The sequence below is a fragment of the Puntigrus tetrazona genome, chromosome 7 (assembly GCF_018831695.1).
Source record: "Puntigrus tetrazona isolate hp1 chromosome 7, ASM1883169v1, whole genome shotgun sequence".
Taxonomy (NCBI): Eukaryota; Metazoa; Chordata; class Actinopteri; order Cypriniformes; family Cyprinidae; genus Puntigrus; species Puntigrus tetrazona.
In genome coordinates, this window is record NC_056705.1 from 19,411,299 (window position 1) to 19,423,550 (window position 12,252).

Consider the following 12,252-nt stretch of genomic DNA (forward strand, 5'->3'; position numbering starts at 1 on the left):
GCGCAAGCGGGCTATTCTCAAGCCCTTTTGATTGTACTTGCGCATTAGTTGAGACCATTTTTCCTCTGGGTGTGTCTCACTCGTTGTCTGAACGCCCTTGCTAGCAGTACTGCATCAACTGTGTGTGTGGATTGCATTGCAGAGTGCGTGCACGATGTGCGCAGAGCCAAATCGTATTCGCACGCTTTGTGGCACACACACGCACACAGTCGCTCCTTTTCACACCACCGACGGCTAACTTTTGTGCGTGAAAGGCGAGGAACGTCATCAGGACAAAACGTAGAAAATGAGCGAACGTGCACCGACATGTTTGCTCATGCCAGTCAGAAATCACATTCAGGAAACTATTTCTTGCGCGGAAGCCTTTGTCGTTTTCACGGTGACAATGAAGACCGCGTGCATCATGTGACCCGCCAACGAGAAGGGATAGATGTTTGAATAAAAGGCATTTGGGGGGGAGAGGAAAAAAAAAACGCGGGGTTATTTTAAAATGACAGATGGATTGATGAACATTTGCACCATCTGCTATTATGCTAAAAGAGCGATGCGGGGATCAGCCCGTGACGCGTTTAATCATCAACCTTGACAATTCGTGTCAGTGTTACTTTAAAACAATGCTCTTCTTGTTTTGTTACCATATTCGTTACACGAGATCAGTCGTTTTGCGAGGCGGCGTCAGAGACGTCCGCTGCCTTTTACAAAACCGAAGTAGCGTGTGTCGACTTTTATTTGTCACCGCGGCACTGTACACGCGAAACAAAAGTGCAATCAATACAACAGAACCTCTGTTTTTGAATCGTAATGTCACAAGTGTGTAGTTCTTGCCACTTTGAGTAATGCATAGTGCGTGACATAAAAAGCAAGATCAATAAAATGATCTACTCTTTGTCCAGAAATTAGTCATAGCTAGACTTCTCTAACTATGCCACACTGAATGCTACCGTTTTTTTGTTTTTTGTTTTTTTGCAAGAAAGAATCACCAGGCCCCTAATCATGCAGTTGATTCTTATAAAATTATACAGACCTATCTAAAATACACCTAGTTTGATTAACGCAATTAATGCAGTTTATCAATATGACCGTGCATTTCTCACTAAACTGCACTATATTTGATTATGTAGCATGCTTGTTGATTTGACTAATGTTTTAGGGTGTTTCTCAACTGACTCGGGACTGTAATAAAGAAACTTCAGTTAAGAGATGACTAGTTTTCTAAACGACATCCTAACTGAAAATGTTTCTTAAGTTATCTTGACTGTGTCCTGTATAACTTCATTAGTGATATCAAGCTCTTGAGGCCTTAGCTACCTGATAAGTCTTCCTTAAGCTGCATGCGAATTTGTGATGTTTTGCTCTTTGCCAAGAAATCATTGGATAAGAACATCTGTGTAAATGGAGAGATTTATCAGTACAGTGCAAATGTATGAATTAAGGTGCTGTTTAAGCATACATCAGGAGAAGCTTCCTTTTGTACCAACTGAAGTTGCTGTATGATTTGAAGCATCTCCCTTTTGTGTCATGATCGAGGGCAGCTTGCAGCCAGTGCTGTGAAAATGCATGCAAAATTGAAGTAGGACTGTTTGTGGAACATTTGCATGGAGAACATCCTGTTTTACTCTCTGTGAAGGTGGTCTCACGATGGAGTTACGACACTGGCCTTTAGAAACTTGATTGTCCCAACAATATTTCCATGTATCAATCGCAAGTTACTAGAATGTGATGAGATATGCATTTGCATAAATCAATTTAACAGCTGTTCTTTAGATACGAATGTTACCGCACAAGGCCGCCCATTTTATCTGACTTATTTGTTTTTTGAGTTGGGCTGTTGAGGGCTCACTTTCACAATTGAAGGTCCACTAAACACAGTTATTCAAATAAATATGGGTGAAAGACAGTGACCTAAATGCTGACCCATGTCTTAGGTTGTGTAACTATCTTTGTCAACATGTGTAAAGGTTGCGTTCTACTAAAACACCACTAGATGACAGCCTTTTAAAGGCTGAAAACTTTGGGGGTTTTTTTGGAATTCATTTTTCTATAACTTATTTTCGTTAATTTATACCAAATGTATAGATGCCGCGTTCTTAAAGAAACTTGTTCAGTACTATTATTAGGCCTATTATGAGGATTAATCTGAAAAGGATTATGTATCTGGGTCTGAGCAAATGGAGCACCTCCTTTCAGTGACCAATAGATTGTAGCCATTAATACGCTTTAAGGTTGTCTTAATTTTTTCATAAAATTATTAATAATAACAAATAAACAAAAAAACGTACTCTACCGCGTCTTGGTAAGCACACCGGTGGCACACTGCTGCCATCTTGTGGTTCGTTAGTTAATTACAACAGCCCGGCACTGTTTTCACTCTTTTTGTGGCCCTAGTCGTATTGAAAACTGTTAAGTGTAGTTTTCATATACCCTTTTTTATAACACAGACCCATATGTCTATTTTTTTTAGCACACAAATGTAAGCTAGTCACCGACATGATGACTGTAAACGTGATTTGCCGTTACATCTACGGCTAAAAGCGACTGTGTACTTTGAGTCATAGTTGTATTAATGTATTTTGACCACACGATGGCAGTCTAAGAAAACAAGTTAACAGTTAAAAATATTGCTGGCGAGGCCTGTCTCTCGCTAAACAGTCCCGCAGGAATCTACCGATAGAAAATGAGATTCATTATAGTAATTTTATCCATTAGGACGCGAAACACTTTTATTATTATTCATTTTTAATATTAACCTAAATCTATATGTACACAAAAGCTGTCACTGAGGTGGCGGAACCTTCTTAAAGGGTACTAATATGTACCATTTAGGTACTGACGTGTTTTTTTTTTTGAGTAATATGTAACTTTAAGATACAAATGTGAGTGACAGTGGTGGAAAGGTGTACCTTTTGCAAATGTTCTGCCCCTTTGACTGCTTTTGTGCCTTTTTTTCTGAGAGTGTATTAAATTAGATAAGAATACATATACATTTTCTAGATAGGGGTGCATACTGCTAATCGTCTACTGATTGTGTACTGCATCGAACAAACACTCTGACGTCAGCATCAAGATGGAGTAATGGCCAAGAGGAGTTGGTTTTGGAAGGCGGGGTGTTTGTCAGATGAAACAAACTGAAATAAACCCCTGCATTCATTATTAATGTTAATTGACTCTAGGATCAGATCTAAGACAGAGATTGTAATTTGATAGCCACTTAGAGGGTATGGATATCCTGCTCCACAAAAGCATGCTAGACCATGTAGCTGAATCAAATTATGCCATCTCATAGTAACATAACAATTGGCTGAGATAGTTTCATGGCTTCGAAATGGCCTGGATTCGATACTCTTACGGATGCACAACCTCAATGCAATCCAAGCATTGAAACCTACATTACTCAAAACTGCTCTATATTCTTTTTACGAGGGGTGGGGGGTGTTTCTGTACAGCTTTACAATGACTTGAGGATGAGTAAATAATGACAGAATTTAACACCACATGTTTCAGAGAACAAACACAACAGCATTTTCACAAAGATGCAGAGCAATGATTCAGAAACTTTCCGTGAGTCATTCACATGGGCTACACGAACATGCCCACACCTCTTTTTTTTTTTTTCTTTCTTTTTTGGAGCATTGATAAAACAAATTTGCCTATATGTTTTTTTTTACCATGTTAATTTTCTTTAATGTATTTTTGTGTGATTATGTGGTGCACAATTTAAAAAAAGAACAGATGGCCAAAATAAATTGCTAGAATGAGAGGAAACTGCAAGATATATGCAAAAAGAAAGCATGCCCCGCGGGGTTATATTTTATGTCATTAACAGTGCAGCTCAGTGCAGAGCTCTTCTCAAACATTCATGAAGATACTGTCCAACAGGATCAGGAAATGTTGTTTGTCTTCAACTCTTCTGTCTTCCTCGCCCACAAAATTTGAAATGCTACCTCTTGCTTTCTCTCTTTAAATGTTGAGTTCAGTTTTAATGTGTTTTATTGGCCTGACATAATCGCACATTTGCATTGCCAAAGTTTTTGCACCTTACGGAGTGGCATAGAAAGCAACAACAAGAATTTAGCAAAAACAATGTAAGTTGTGGAAACTAGCAAAAGACAAAATGTACTTGTTAATCCAAAATAAAAAATAAATAACATGAGACAAAAAAGTTGAGCAATGAAGGTAAGGTAAATGTATTGATAGGAAAGAAAAAGAAATTAATAAGGATGAGCAGTAGCCAAATGATGAGCAAAAGAAACCATCTCACACTGCTCCGTTGCCTTCTTGCTTTTTTTTGGTTATTATTTTTTGATGTTCCTAAACAATGCATAAAATACGCACCGCATGCAATGAGTTTGCATTGTATATTCCATATTCTAAGGCATTAAAATGTTTTGTGCTCCTTGTTTAGATCTCAAGACTTGAACTGTATCCGCTTTCCAATCGCTCAGAGTCACTTGACCAAGCCGCTAGTGATCTATTAGTGAGCGTTGTCATTCATCTGCTGGAGAGAAGCCGGAGGACAGAGCTGTGACGGCTCTCTGTGTCTAATAACCATATAAGACTGATCTACACAACTGCTCTTTCACTCAGATTGCTTGCACATCATTTTGCAGGATTCCCCCAGTGTCCTGTGTCTTCTAACACTGCTGTGGTGCATCAGACCTACTTTTTGCCTGTGTGTACTTAACAGATATATAATAAATAAAATCCACATACAGGGTTCATGTTATTAAAATGCTAAATTGACTATTTTAATTCCAATTGTTTTTTGACATTTTATTGATTAATTGAATAACCAGCAGACAGAATCCCAGCAAAAGTCATTCCCTGAGAGGTAGACAGATTCTTCATATTTTAAATGTATTCTTTGTATTTATTTTGTTATGAGGACTATATAAGACTTATATAACACTATCATTCAGACATATTCAATTGCTCGAATATGTCTCATAATAGCAACACTTTGAGTGCAAACTGAATTATTTCACTCAATTAACCAGCAAGTTTTAATGCAAATCAAAGATGGATGAAATTTACAAAGGCATCAGTACCAACATGGCATTCTGGGCCTTCTGCGCCAATTCCAGGGTATATCTTACCCAGTCATTTAACTCAATTTTAATTCAAAATAAAACAAAAAATTTAAATAATGCAATTTCAGAGATTACTATTTTCCAGGGACACAAAATTAGATGAAGCTTTATCTGTCTAATTTTTTTTAACGATCTTTCAGTTTTTATAGTGCCCAGTCAGCTGTCTCTGTATTGTAATGATTTTTCTCTCTCTCACTCTTTTCTCTTTCCTTATATCTCTCGCTTTATCCGTATTATGTGTATGACTCCATCCTCCAGCTTGTAGATAATCACATTGTAGTGCAGCAGTGGATTCATAATTGTATATTTACTGTCTGCAATACGCCACACTGGTGCCAGAAGGACATGAACCAGACAGACAGTAACTTTGGGTTCTATAAATGGAAATCTGCCAGACAGTATGAGATATTGTAAATGCGGCTCTTGCTATTCAGTTATCAGGTGATAAAGTTGATGGACTGATTTTTATTGTTGGAGGACCTTTTTTTTCAAATCTAACAATTCATTTTTAAACAGAGGCCAGCAAAGCTTATAAAGATGATAACCCAAGGCTGAACACAATCTTAGAAAACAAAGCAAAATGTTATTTCAACCACTAAGAGCACAAACCATCCCATACTGTAATAAATCAGCACTGTCCTCTAAAAGTGTACTGAAGTTTCTCCCCGCAGAGAGCTCAAACTCTTTTTTCTCCCAGGTTTACAACCTGGCTTCTCTCCAACTGCTCCCTTGTCCTCTATAGGCCGGCTTCGCTATCATGAAAGTGTGATTTAAGATTCATGATAAGGCAAACTGATTTACTTACAACGACAGTCATTGTGTCCTTGAGCGCTGTCCTGCTGAGAACACCAGCATAAATGGTCACCGCTGTATACTGACTTTTAGATATTTGTCTAGAACAATATGTGTAGTCTATATAGTGTCAAGTTTACAAGCAGTTACCAGATCTTTACCGCGTGGGGATAGTATTTTGGGGACAGTGTAAAAATATTGTAATACAACACTCCAATAAGCGGAAATATAAAATATATATTAAAATATATATAGAATATAAAGCAGAAAATTATGATAATGATAATGCCGATGACTTCCATTTCTCTATTAATTATTAGAAACTCTTACATAGCTTAAAAAATAAAGAAACAAATGCTTTCTGCGTTTAGTTCAGTGCGTTTTAAAATATTCACTTCCTGAAGCTATAATGCATTTCGTGCATTTTCCGGTGGTCGAGCTGTAAAGATTGGTACATCTTCATATAATATGTAAATGTCTGATTATATGCTGATGCTATTTGTTTTTGGTTCAGTTTAACAATGATGTTGGAAGTAGCAATATAGGCTCAGTATTTCCACATTAATTTGGAGGTCCAATTTGCAAATATATTTACAGTTACAAATTTTTTCTGCATCACAGAAACCTATGCAACTAATTGGTTAAAATGTTTCGTTTCATTCACAGTCGTAATAAAACCATAATGTCAACAATATTTTACAATAAAACATACATATTGCCTATATACAGTATACATTTCTTTTTGCTATATTAAAGTGTATAAATGCATGTTTTTTTATATGAATGTTCATTTACGCAACAATTTACAGTAAAAGGAATTGCATTTGTGTTTAAAGTGAATACATTTTTCACCATATGTAGTAAAACAACTTCATTAATAAGCTTTTCTTCTCTTTCTTTGGCCAATTCCTGGTATTTTTTGATAGCAAGCGTTGTGCTGTTCTATAAGAAAGTTAATTAGAACATGACAACTTGATATTCTCTTTACATCGTTTTCAGCGTGGCGTATCAGCAATCTGTTTATTATAATGCTATGAGCCCGAACCTCACTTTTGCTTGTTTACAAAGAAATAATGAGCCACAAATGTGATCAAGTGTGACAGTGACAGATTGTGAAGGAAGCCTTTATGTATATTGTGCATGTGTGTGTGAAATATTAGCTCTTCTGCCTCTTATGGCCGTGCATTTTATTTCAAAGCTTGAAAAGAGAAACTGGGCAAATTATTGGGTTATTAACATTCTGTCAATATTCCACATATAATATTTTAAATCAATACTTTTGTCCTGTCTGTAATGAACACTTCTCTTTAGGCTGGAGATAGATATACACAGCTGTTTGTTCCACCCACCTTAGAGGTTCTGTGACACTTTAGAGACAAACTAGAGTGCATTTGCATGTTGTATATATATAAGCAGAGAATTTGTCACTCATCGTACCCTGCTCTAGAAGACACAGAAAGAAGAAAGTAACAGAGAGCTGGTGGCAGACTGAGCGATATAATAGATGGATTTTGTGAAAAGGCTTGGGAGGGGAGCTCATGATGAGAGTAAGAAAGCAGAATAGATAGACAGCCGAGCTGTCAGACGTATAGACACCGAGGAGAGGATTTAATGAGTATGTGCATGTAGGGGGAGGGATGAGAGGAAGATGGAAATTTGATGAGCAGTTGTGTCCCGTTGCCACCGTCTTCACAAACCTCTCTTTTTCTCTTTTCTCTCTTAGTCTTTCTGTGTGTCACCCAGGAGAGGAATGCACATCTGCTTAACATGCAGCAGATATAAACAACCGCACTGACATTCAGAAAGAGACTCTATAGGGTGAGAAACAGAAAAAGATCTACAAAGTCTCGGATGCTTTTCTGTTTTATAGCAAGGGTTTGTATTGATAAAATGTTTATATTTACAGTAAAAAACAGTCCCGTTAAATGCAGGCTGTAAAACAATCTGACAGCTGTGGTTGCTAAGAATTCACCATAAAAATACAGTGACAATCGCATTTTATGGGATTCAGCTTTACCTGTATATTTTACAAGTTATAAGCATAATCATACACACAAAGACAAGGTATGAGCTAAATAACCAGAAACAAAATGAGTAAGAAACAAAAATACTTTAGTTACAGAAAGATGACTTTAAAATGGTCTGGGTTTACACTATAGATAATAAAACTGTAAATGGAGTATATGTTCATTTAGAATATTAAGTTGACAAATTATAACAATATCGTGCACAGGTTTGAACGTCTCTCAGAATACACTGGATAAAGTGTTTTATTAGCACCGGGTGATGATGGGTTTGATGGCAAAGAGAACACTGGCATAAGAGTTTGGTCTGTCGTCGCTGTTGTCAGTTTTGTTTAAGTTCAGCAATCATGTCTCATGCAGTGACTCGCAGCTGTTATACCTGCTCGCTGCTCATTTACGATTTTTGCAAATAACTGTCTGTGTGTGTTAGCGCACAAATGTCTATGCTTATTCATTTGTATCGACAAATTAGCATGTGGGGTGTTAATAAGAGTACACGCTTTGCAAAGAATCAGTATACCTCTGAACTACTTACAAGAAATACCCGTCCATTACTAAAAATAAACATTCTTTTCCATTCTGCCATCATGACATCCTCTCAGATTGCCGTGTTGTCAGCCAGTGTCACTTTGGCCTCCTCATGGTGGCGAGATCTCAAGAACAGTGTGACACCAATAAGCAAAGAAATACAGAGAAGAGGAAGGCGAAAGGAAGAAGAGGCCAGGCGTAGTAAATATTTATGAAGGGGGTGCTGATGCTCTCTGGCTGGGTGATGCAGCTCGTTGAAGTACATTAACAAACACAGTAAGCAGTCCGCATGAATCTTTTATATGCTTGGAGGTCAACGACAATAAAAGACAACAAAGGATTGCAGCAAGCACACACAGCAAGCCTGAAATCAATCAGCTGTCAGCCCCCCTCATTCTCTCTGCAGACCAACAGGATGTACCAAACTAACTGAAACCCAGCTGTAGCTATTGTCTGGAATGTCTGAAAGCACGGATCTAATGTGCAGAGACGCAAATGTGTTCTGAAAGAAAACTAAATATTGCACAAGAGCTAGATTTGGCAAATGTAATGTTGTAGTAAAATATATTTGTATGAAATAAAATTTTGATTTGATCTGATTAAATAATTACATTTTAAAAATCTAGCCTTTAACAGATAGTATGATAGTATGCTCCAAATAATGGGCAAATTAAATTTTAATTTAGCATTCAAACATTTGTTCTCGTAAGGAATAAATCATCAAAAATCTATATTTTTTAATAAAAAACAGAGAACTTGAATACGTTTTCCTGAAATTCCACATTTCAAAAGATAACATGTTTTTTTGTTGTTGTTAAAATTTGATTGACAGTCATAAATTTAAATAGCAATAGACTGAGTCTTCATATATTTTTAGGGATACATTTTAGGCATTGCCAATCTAAAAATGACAATTCTGTTAATAATAACCCTCATGTCAATATATATATATATATATATATATATATATATATATATATATATATATATATATATATATATATATATATATATATATATATATATATATATAATTCTCCATAGAAAGAAAGCCAGTGATAACCAAAACTGTTTGGTTATCAACATTTCTTAAAATATAGGGAGATGTGTGGACGAGTAAACAATAACACAATTTTGGGTCATCCACAGTTTTAAAATTTACAATCTTCTGGAAATGTCTCATATGTTCTTAGATGTTTTTAAATGTTATTGGATTTATTGCCTTCAGTTGTTTCTATCTACAACTCTCTCATTTTCTAAGCTGAGTGTTTTCCATTAAGGTGATAATCACAAAAGGACACTGGAGCATCAAAAGGGGCATCATCACTGTCTGAAAGAAAATGAGAAGCTGCAGCAGACTATAAATATCCAGGGTCTACCTTATCTCTGTCATTCAGTTTTCTGTTAAATTACTGAAACCTCAAATACCTCAGAAACAATGCCCTCTTTTCCTCTCTGTGACTCAGGCCAGCACGCACAGACACACACACACACACACACACACACACACACACACACACACACACACACACACACACACACACAGTGAGATAACATCAGCCATCTTTGTGTTGAGCATTTCCAAACTGCCTTTTTCCTCTCACTTCTTCTGCAGCTGTGGATGAGTAAAGAAACTGCGATCCCTAAAGATTACTTAGACTGTGACTCAAGAACTGAATGGACCATTTACCAGACCCAGGGCTGCCCTTTCTTCAAGACTGTTTTTTGATTTTCAGCAAAATGACAGAGAAATAGAGATTATGTTAAATTTGTGAATATGCATTCTAATTTGCAGCTGTGGTTAGAGACTGACAGAAGAAGCCATGCACAGAAAACAATCTTTGTCTATGTAAGGCAAGTAAGTAAATAAAGAAGCATTTATATTATTCTAAATATAAAATATCATTTTTTATTTCAATAAAATGACAAAGCAGAAAAGTAGCTTAGGGCATGCATTTGTATGACATGTCATGTCTAACTAAAACAACTGAACACAAATATAAAAAGACTAGAAAGACTCCCACACTTCCCTGAGAGAGCTGTCAAGATAAAAGATTAGGCTTTTAAAGTTGTTCTAAAGGCTTTTGTTTCTTTGCTTTAGCATATTTTAAAAGGGGGTAGTTAATTCGACATCACAGCACTGTGCACTGGAACAGTGTGTGGGTGCATAATCACAAGCATTTTGTGACTGTTGGCGCAGCTTGACGTGTTTTTGCTGGGGAACTCATGAGGGTCATGGGGCTGGTCATTAGGACTGCTTCCAGATGGATCGTGGGTAGTGATGCAGTACAGTGGCAGTGTACATGATCATTGTCATGCTCCTTCACTCTGCAAACTGACTCATTGTGTTAATCTGTGCACCACATGCACATGTTCTAAAAAAGAGACGTCAATGTCTCTAATAATGGGTCTCTTGGGTCAGACTATTCAGAGGCAGCAGATTATAAAAATTGCTAATGCTGATTTGAAGCATGGTACAATCACTTGTAGATGTTAAATGCGCTTATCAAAAGTGTTTTAAGTGTTTTTGGTCTGTCAACAGCATCTAGGATCTATGTTGATCGTTATTCCATTAATTTGTTGAATGTTGTCTTGACCCTAAAAAGTACTAAACATTGCCATAGTGTGTGTATATATATATATATATATATCATATATATATAGCTATATATATATATATATATATATATATATATATATATATATATGGCTATAAGTAATTTGTAACTTAATTTTTTTCCCACTCTTCTTCTGCTAGCCTTCTTACACATTCTAGTTAACTGTTTATAAACCTCTTCCTTCTGTTTCTATGTTATGCTGTTATTTTCTCTCTCTTTTAATTAAGTTCATTTCTAAGTCCTCTAAATGAACAATATGATCAAAACCTTCCTGAGAAACCTTTTATTACATGCTTGCTGTCCTTTGCTTGATAATTCATACTTTTAGGTTTTCCGTATCCCTTAGGTTGTTGAAGCATGCAGTCTGTTCACAGTGAAATATTCAATGATTTTTATGAAGCAAATATAAGAATAACTTTTATATTGTTAGTAATATTTAAATACACACATCTGAAGCAAATTATTACCTATACATGATTTTTTTTTCTACAAATAGCCTACATGGTAAAAATATATGTTTACCTGTACATCTCTAGCCACCAGTTTATTGCATTGCATTGCATTACATGTTTAGCCCACAGTTAAAACTATAGAGCTTTAATAATAAAACCATATATTTTCATGGGTATCATCTTAATACACATATTATAGGGAGATACAGAGTAAAAATTTGACACGTATGTGCATTTTATATGTATTTACGTAACAAGCCACCAGAGAGAAATCTTTTCCAAATTGCATTTTTTTTTTTTTTTGTTTGGGTTTCTGAGAGAGAGGTCCTTGAAGACTATTATTCATAAGTCGAGCTTTACAGGAAGCCACGTCTTATTTTTTTCATTCAAAGCCAATGCACTCTGGTCTGGTATACACGACAAACTCTTCAGATCTCATATTTTTGAAACGTGTGCATATCGATTCCCTATGTTTGTTTTGGCAAAACTCTTTTAACAATTCACACACTCCAGCTCCCTCAGAGTCTTCTCAATCCTCCTGTAAACAAACTGCATGATTGAGCTCTATAAATTGCTGTCCAGGACGCCAATCTCAGTGAACCGACCAATAATGTCTAGAGGTCTCTCCTTCCGCTTCCTTATTGGGCGACGTGTGTCGACTATGATTGGTCATTCCGGTGTCGTCAAGAGCGTTGTGATATCGCGATATTTGTGGCATATGTTCTCTCGCTGCAGCGCTGTAGCGGGCTGA